This window comes from Dermacentor albipictus, chromosome 2 (genome assembly GCF_038994185.2).
Source record: "Dermacentor albipictus isolate Rhodes 1998 colony chromosome 2, USDA_Dalb.pri_finalv2, whole genome shotgun sequence".
Lineage (NCBI taxonomy): Eukaryota > Metazoa > Arthropoda > Arachnida > Ixodida > Ixodidae > Dermacentor > Dermacentor albipictus.
The window spans coordinates 51,777,732-51,785,890 of record NC_091822.1 but is presented as its reverse complement, the minus strand read 5'-3'; positions in this window follow the sequence as shown (position 1 = coordinate 51,785,890).

Genomic DNA, 8,159 nt, shown 5'->3' with positions numbered 1-8,159 from the left:
GTGCGTCATAGGCAATTGTCATCAGAGTGTTTTCGTCCGGTCTTGTAGGTTACAGTGATGTAATATTATTGCAGTTTGAGCCTCCTCCGCGCCAGCCGTCCTGAATGGTCTCTTAAATTCGCTAGCCAACCCAACGCGTGATGGTCGCTGACGACATCGAATAGCCTGATTTTGACAGCGACCAGCTAGCGTGAGCTGTCACCCGTTCAAATCCGTTTTTCCTCTGGACTAGGACGGCATCGAGGCATAGGCTACTGGCGTCAGTGTGGATTTCTGTATCGGTGTCTTCGTCGAAGTGCGATAGTACTGGTCGGGACTGCATCTGTCGTTTGAGTTCTTGAAATGCGTCGGCCTGTGGCGTTTCCCACTTGGACTCGACATCAGATTTAGTTATGCGTGTCAGCGGCCCGGCGATACGTGAAAAGTCCTTGACGAATCACCTGTGGTAAGCACACATGCCAAGAAATCTACGCACTGACTTCTTGTCTGTGGGCTGCTGTAACATGGCGATGGCAGGTGTCTTCTGCGAGTCAGGGCGTACGCCAGACTTGCTGATGACGTGGCCCAGGAAAGAAGCTCATCTTAAGCGAAGCGGAAATTTTCTGGCTTCAGTGTGAGGCCTGAAGACTTGATGACCTTTAGTATTGTCGTAAGCCGCCTAAGGTGATCGTCGAAATTCCCGACGAAGGCGACGACGTCATCCAAGTAGACAAGACCGGTCTGCCACTTCAACCCTGCTAACGCCGTGTCCATCACGCGCTGGAACGTTGCTGGCGGTGAGCACAAACCCAACGACATGACCTTGAACTCGTAGAGGCCGTCTTGCGCGATGAAGGCGGTTTTCCCTCGATATCTCTTGTCGACTTCTATTTGCCAGTAGCCAGTCTTGAGTTCCATCGACGAGAAGTAATGCGTCCTGTATCCGTGGGAAAGGGCATACGTCCTTCTTAGTGATCTTGTTCTGTCGATGATAATCGACGCAGAAACGTAGGTTTCCGTGCTTTTCTTCACCACGACAAGAGGAGATGCCCACGGGCTTTTCGACGGCTGGATGATGTCATCGCGCGGAATTTCGTCGACTTGTTGTCTGATGGCTTCACGTTCCCGCGTCGAGATTCGGTGAGGGCTCTGGTGGAGGGGTCGAGCGCACTCTTCGGTTATTATGCGAGGCTTTGTGACATCAAAAGCAGTCTGTATCGTCGCAGCATACTTCTGAACTGTTGCTGCTTAATCATGGGGAGACATGGATTTATGTCGAAGTCTGGTTCGGGATCCACGGTCATCGGGGCAAATGTGACAAAATTAGAGAGGACAAGCGCGTTGCTCGTTTCTACATTTTCCTCGATGTACGCGATAGTCGTGGCCTTGTTGATTTGCTTGAATTTCTGTCTGAAGTTTGTTAGCATCACTTTCTTTTTCGCTTCGCACAGTCGAGCGATCCCTCTTGCGACGCGAATTTCACGGTTGAGCAAGAGACGTTGGTCGCCCTCGATGACGCCTTCTGCGTCTGCGAGCGTTTCGGCGCCGATGGAAATGACAATGGTGGAGTGAGGCGGGATGCTTACTTGATCTTCTAGCACTCTCAAGGCTTGGTGACTGTGAAGGCTCTCCAGCGGTATCGCTTGATCTGCGATAGCATTATCGACTTCGGCTTCAGGTCAATAATTGCGCCGTGTTGGTCCAAGAAGTCCATGCCGAGAATGACGTCTCGTGAACACTGTTGGAGAATAACGAAGGTGCGCTAGCATTGCGATGTGTACCTGGGCGGTAACTTTCACCTAGATTCGGTCATGCGGTCGCCGCCTGTATGCAGGCAGCAACGCAGATGTGACGCCAGGTCTTTGCGTTGGCCACTAACAGCACCTCACGGCGCGGCCTGTTTCTGGGCCATCCTCAGGAAACACGTCCCATGACGTGAATATTAGTATGAGTCGAACAGTGAGCAAGTCTGTGAAACTCTGCCGTCGCCTTAGTAATACCAGTGTTGGCTACGCTATTGTAGGATATATCCAAGATTTCGTTCTTGTATCCACTCAAAGGGCCTAGTGTTCTTACTTAAATATTTAATCGGGTAGCCTGTACCTGCTTCGCAATCCTTCTGCCAGCACATGCTGTATATTTTTGCGGAATAGCCTAAAACTTATCAGTTTCAACGATATTGCCGCGCTGTATGTTTCCATTTGCTTACACAGGCCGCGACTCGCCTCTCAGATAAAATGGCAAGACAGTGCTGGTTCTTACACATTATACGATGGCAACTGCCGACAACGAGCAGGAGTATTCAATTTGTAATAATAGTTTTCGACGGCATCGACTTCAACCAAATCGCTTCGCCCGTATTTTGCGCATCTCTGTTATTATGGTACGAAATGCATATTGAGCTGTGTCGTGAGGCCTCTTAGAAACAGCTGCATTGCTTTTGGGAAGAGGGCTATATTTCGCTAGGAGCCGCAACAAATTCTGTGGGCGAGCGAGCATGTAGAGATATGCACCATGCTCGGCAGGTGTTCCCCTTCCCCTCCTCCTCAGCGCACACACGCATAGTACTGTTTTCCCTGTGCCATTTGCATCATATATAAGCCTCGCACACGGCGATCTCGTTTACTTTCGCGTTTTTGCAGTAACCATAACTGTCTTTAAACCTGAGCTCCTAGTGACTTTTTTCGCCGACCTCTTTGTTCTAGAAAAAACGAGATGGTGCTTTTGGCGGTGTGGCGCGGGTGGCCTCAGCGAGAGCGCACGAATACGAAACCATTACTGCTTCTACCTTGCTTCTGTGCGACCAGTTGTCATAAATGTAATTGAGTTTTTGCCAACGCACTGTGCTCCAATTGTGGTGCAAATTGTCGAGCGGTGGACTGAAGACGTGTGCAGTATAGCTGGCTGCAAAATAGTGACTGGCACATTAAGGAACGGTATTAATCTTCGTTACCAAGCTCATGGAGTACTCCTATATAAGGTGTGCCTGTGTTTGTGGTCCTTCTCGTTGCATAGCACAAATTTCCCCCAGTATTTCCCCCGTCCTGCAGCGTTGTATTGCTAACGTCTAAAAAAGGGATTAGTGCCGCTTGATCTGAAGGTAAGTTTAGCGCACGCTGTCTGCACAAATCTATCTAAAATTTCACGCAAACTTACAGACGACCACTCTATCACCAAAGTATCAAGAATAAGTGAAAAGGTAGGCACTTGAATATATGCGAAGTTCATACGCACAATAAATGACGGACTGTACCGACAGCACACGAATTGTTGAAGCTGAATCTTTCGTGTAGGTACACGTGAGAAAGCGGACCCGCCGTGGTTGCTCAGTGGCTATGGTGTTGGGCTGCTGAGCACGAAGTCGCGGGATAGAATCCCGGCCACGGCGGCCGCATTTCGAGGGAGGCGAAATGCGAAAACTCCCGTGTACTCAGATTTAGGTGCACGTTAAAGATACCCAGGTGGTCGAAATTTCCGGAGTCCTCCACTACGGCGTGCCTCATAATCAGAAAGTGGTATTGGCACGCAAAACCCCATAATTTTTTTAGAGCAAGCGGGTTACCAACACCTAGGTTCATGCCTTATGCGCAGTACGAAGAAATATATCGAAACTGAGCAGATCTGCGAGCTATTACACAGAAAATAATCAGATAGTGAGCGCACTGAGGAATTTGACTGAGTTAGAAACGTGACAAGCCGCTGCTTCAATGTATTTGCCTAATGAAGTACGAACAGCAAAACAGACTAATCCTGAGTCCATTCATAAGCGGAAAGTTTGGATAGCTTGGAGCAGAAATTTAGCTCCGCTTTTAGAACAAGCACCTTGTAAGCTGCTCGCGCCGTATGGACATAGGCTAATCAGCTCCCAAAACGCTTTTACGTGTTCTATGAAGCTCTGACCAAAGCTTCGTGCCATTCACCCAGACACAGTCTACGATATCTCTCAAAACAGAGGTTCCTTAAGCTGCACATCCATTGTAAACCCGGAGGCACCGGTGGCCGCTGAGGCAACCACTGGAGGCATTTCCACGTGATCAAACACGGCAGTGCCCACTGGATCGCCGGCAAAAGGATCAATATTTTGCAGAATCATCAACATCGTTGCTGTTGGTACAGCCACAGCAGCTTCGGCGAAAACAAAATCATGTGCCTGCCGTTCCTGACTGCGGCCAGTAGGTGTTTGTGCCCTTTATATACTTCTTTCTTTTTATTAGCGCCACCAGATTACGTAGCCAGGAAGGCCATCTATAATTACAACGAAGGTGCCAAATAAAGCAACGCACAAAGGAAGGCGACGCGGGACAACCAAGTAGGCGCACTAACAATTGAGCGTTTTATTTCTTGACACATGAATAAATATCTGCTGCCAAGGATCAAGAGAACAAGAAGAAACAGTGCCGTCATCAGCATCCCAGGAGAAAAACATGATACAGAACAGCTTCTAAGTGCCGCTCCCAAGATACGCCAGTTCCTTTGTCGATAGAGAAACTGAGCCTTCACTGATGCAATCATCACCACGCTTCTTGATCTCAAGCGCTTCCAATATCTCCCTTGTCAGTTCATCATCAGCTCTGTTCAAAACACAGGTTCTATTAAAATCTGGAATGTACGTGCGAGCCTTACAATTAGCATTAATGTGACCGGAGAGCTGGTTTTCCATCTTATATCAATGCTCATATAATCTGTCATTCAGACATGGAACTGCCCGTTTGGCCTACATATTGTAAATCACGCGACAAGGAAACGGAATAAACTACTTTCTTTACACATCCGACATGCTTCTGGCCATGTTATTTGTGCACATTTGTTTTTTTTTCCCCGATGTCCTGCATTCACCTTGGCACACATCAAACCAAGACGTTTCGGAGCGGAAAATAAAACCCGAACATCAGCTCGTTTCCAAACTCTTTTTCAGATCGCGAGATATGCCGTGAACATATCGGATGATAGCACACCTAGTTCCAGAAGGCCCTGCTCGTCCCTGGTCTACAATGTTAGGTTCCTTGTGCTGCCTGAGCATTTTTTCTGCAACAGCTATGATCACATGGTGAGGATAACATGCTCCTTTGAGGCGGCGCACCTGACAATGAAAACTGCTTTGCAGGTGATACAAACAAGACTTGTTAAGCCTACCAGCACGTGCTCAGTGCCATCCATAAGCCGTCGCTATGCTGACTTGAATCGAAGCTATGCATTTGCCAGCTATACATTCCGCGGCCCTTACTGGTGCCCTTGCTCACGTTCTCCCTGTAATTCTAAGCTGTAGTTTGGCAGCAATACGTAAAAGAACATACGCGACAAACATAATAGCGTGGCTATCCTTTGGCAACGGAATGAATTTGCTGTTGCTGTTTACTTAGACAAGCGCTCAAATTGTTTTTGTAGATAAATTGCATGACTACCTCGTTCGTTGGACGCGGCTTTCTCCCTTGAATAAAATAGTTTGGTAAGTGTTAACACGGTATACCGTATAGTTACACGGCGCCACGGGCTGGGCTAGACATCTTGACGAAAACAAAATACTTGTTACCATTCTGCATGGCGTAGGGCAATGCGTTAGTTGTCTGCATTGAGGTACAGCAGCCGAGCTAACCCGAAAAACTCCTACGCTCGTACAGGACAACAGGAGAACTGCGTTTCTCTATGTCAACGCAGCATTGGCGAAGCCTTGTCGAGAGAGTGTGCACCGATCATGCTGTGATATTGAGCTACCCAATGGCACTGTGGTCAACAACGTGACTCACTGTGATTGAAGTAGTAAATAAGCGCGATAAAAACAGGGAAACAAGGCGGACAAGGACAAGCGCTGCTCACAACTGTTTAATGGATGGAAGAATAGCACATACATATCCTCTTGTCACACATTCGCATACCAAGCAGAAGAGAACAGGCAAATGCACATCTAGGGGGTTGTTCAAGAAGTCAAATTCGGCATTTGGTAATGAGATACAACACTCACTTATACACCTATCTCCATTCTTCTTGATAAACAAAGCCTCAAAAGCGAGCCTGGAAGAGGCGTTGCCGCTCCTGCCCAGAATAGTAGTCACAGAAAATCGAACGTCAAAACCACGAGCGCTAACATGAGCCACCAAATGTGCGCCTTTATCCTCCTTCTTCTTTAGTTTTTGCGCTTGTCTTAAACGGTCATTCACGCAACGCGCGGTTTGTCCAATGTAGAGCTGCCCGCAAAGGGTGCAAGGTAATTGCATATACAACCCCTCTGGAGCACTCAACAAAGGGCTTCTCATTCCTCGTGGGGCAGCCCCGCCTGCTCTCACAGCAAACTCGAGGGCACAGCTTCGAAAGCTTGTTGGCCGCAGAAAAAATGCTGAAGAATACCATGACGGTTAGCAACCTTTTTAAGGCTGTGCGGCATCTTGTGCACGTAGGGTATAACCTCTGGTCTTGCGTTCGGTCGTCTGACTTCTGCTTTCTCCCTATGTGCCCCAAGCCTTACTTTTTACAGAAGAGACTCATTCGCTCACTAAATAAAATAACAAGCATGGTATCACGCGCGCATAGGCAGATATGAAAACATCTTCTTTGGTGACAGCGGACGCTCGCTTTCGAAACGGTGGTGTGAGGCAGAGCGGCTGCAGCAGCGGGTGCCTCTCGCCTCAACGCGAACTAAACGGCGAGAACACGGCGCTCACGAAGCCATCAGCGCTTGGCGTGCCTAGAATCTGCACTCGTAGATCGCTTTCAAGACAGGACCCGCGCGGGCTTGCATAGTCCTGCCATATGCAGCCGCTGCCGTAGTGTGACGCCCTGCTTTTCCCTCCTCCGGTGCCTTGCGTGCGATGGAAGACGGGTCTCTCTAGATGTCATGACATTCATATATGAAAGATATATTGAGTGGTAAAGATGTTCACATCGAAATAGAGGTATGAACATCGATTATATACCATGTTATTCATTTCCATTTAGCTTAGTTGTATACCTGTCATGTTGCCATTATTAACCCATACTGGCATGGGTATGGCCTCTTTTGAAGGCAGAGTGGCGCAGATCAAAATTAGCGTTGAAGAAAGACTCACGTACATGGATAAAAATAAATAGGCGGCTAAAGTGCACAAGTATCTGACACTTGAAAAGCGTGGACAGAGAATGAAGAAGTCAAGAAAGTTGGCAACCAAGTGCAGGGTAATTGAATGTGTAAATAAACAGCCAGGAATCGTAAAAATGAATGTGAGAGAAATACAGACATTCAATTGGGTGCAAAAAATGGAAACAAAAAAGACAACGGAGATTAACCAGAATGGGAAGAAAGAAATCGGAACAGAAAATATGCACGATAAAACAAATGGCAGTGCCTTGCTATATCAGCCTCGATCTGGTTGCCTAAGGAAAGAGACATAGCGGAGCCAATGATCGCAACAAGGTGAGGCACGTGTATGCTGCAGCAAAAGTCCGGAGCACTAATAAAATGCGCAGGGATTTAGCCTGTGCAACCGGTAGGTAACGCACACGTTGCAAAAGCGCCTGAATTTAAGTAGACGGAAGGGCATCAAGTGGTCGGTCCGCAGTCGAGATAAGCTTGGAATATTTAAAGTATTGGTGGGGTAAAAACATATAATATATACCACCCGATTCGTTAACAGGCCTAGGAAGCGGCACAAATTAGAGAAGTTTCGAGGAAGAGAAGAAAGCGTAACGAGATGTACACATAAATGGTAACGTGAAAAGCATGTATAGCATATCAGATTAACTCAAAAAGGCTAGGTGACTATTTGTCACTGTCCCATTTAAAAGGGGATGCCAATAAAACATCATTGTCATCGTCATCAAACTCACGCACTGGTTCCCCATGCCTTCGTTGTCACGCCACCGTTGTCATACATTCGTTGACGTTTTATTGTATTTGTACCTTCTTCCTCACATGGTCGTCCTTCCACCAGCGTGATCATTTCGGAAGCGTCCCGCCGCTGTTGTCATGCGTCATAGCCATAGGCGGCCCTCGCGCGCTGGTGTTGTAGCAGAGCGCTAGTGTTGTAGCTAGTGTTGTATTGTGTTTTGTATATAGCCGAAAGGAGCAAGGAAAATCTCAGACTGATCCCGACAGATTTCATATAAGTGTGTCGTCAGTTATTCGGTGTGTCGCAACATTGTATGAGTGCCAGTTGCATTACCGCCTACAGTCATCGTGGAATGGGTTCTGCCTTAACTTTCCCGTCTAC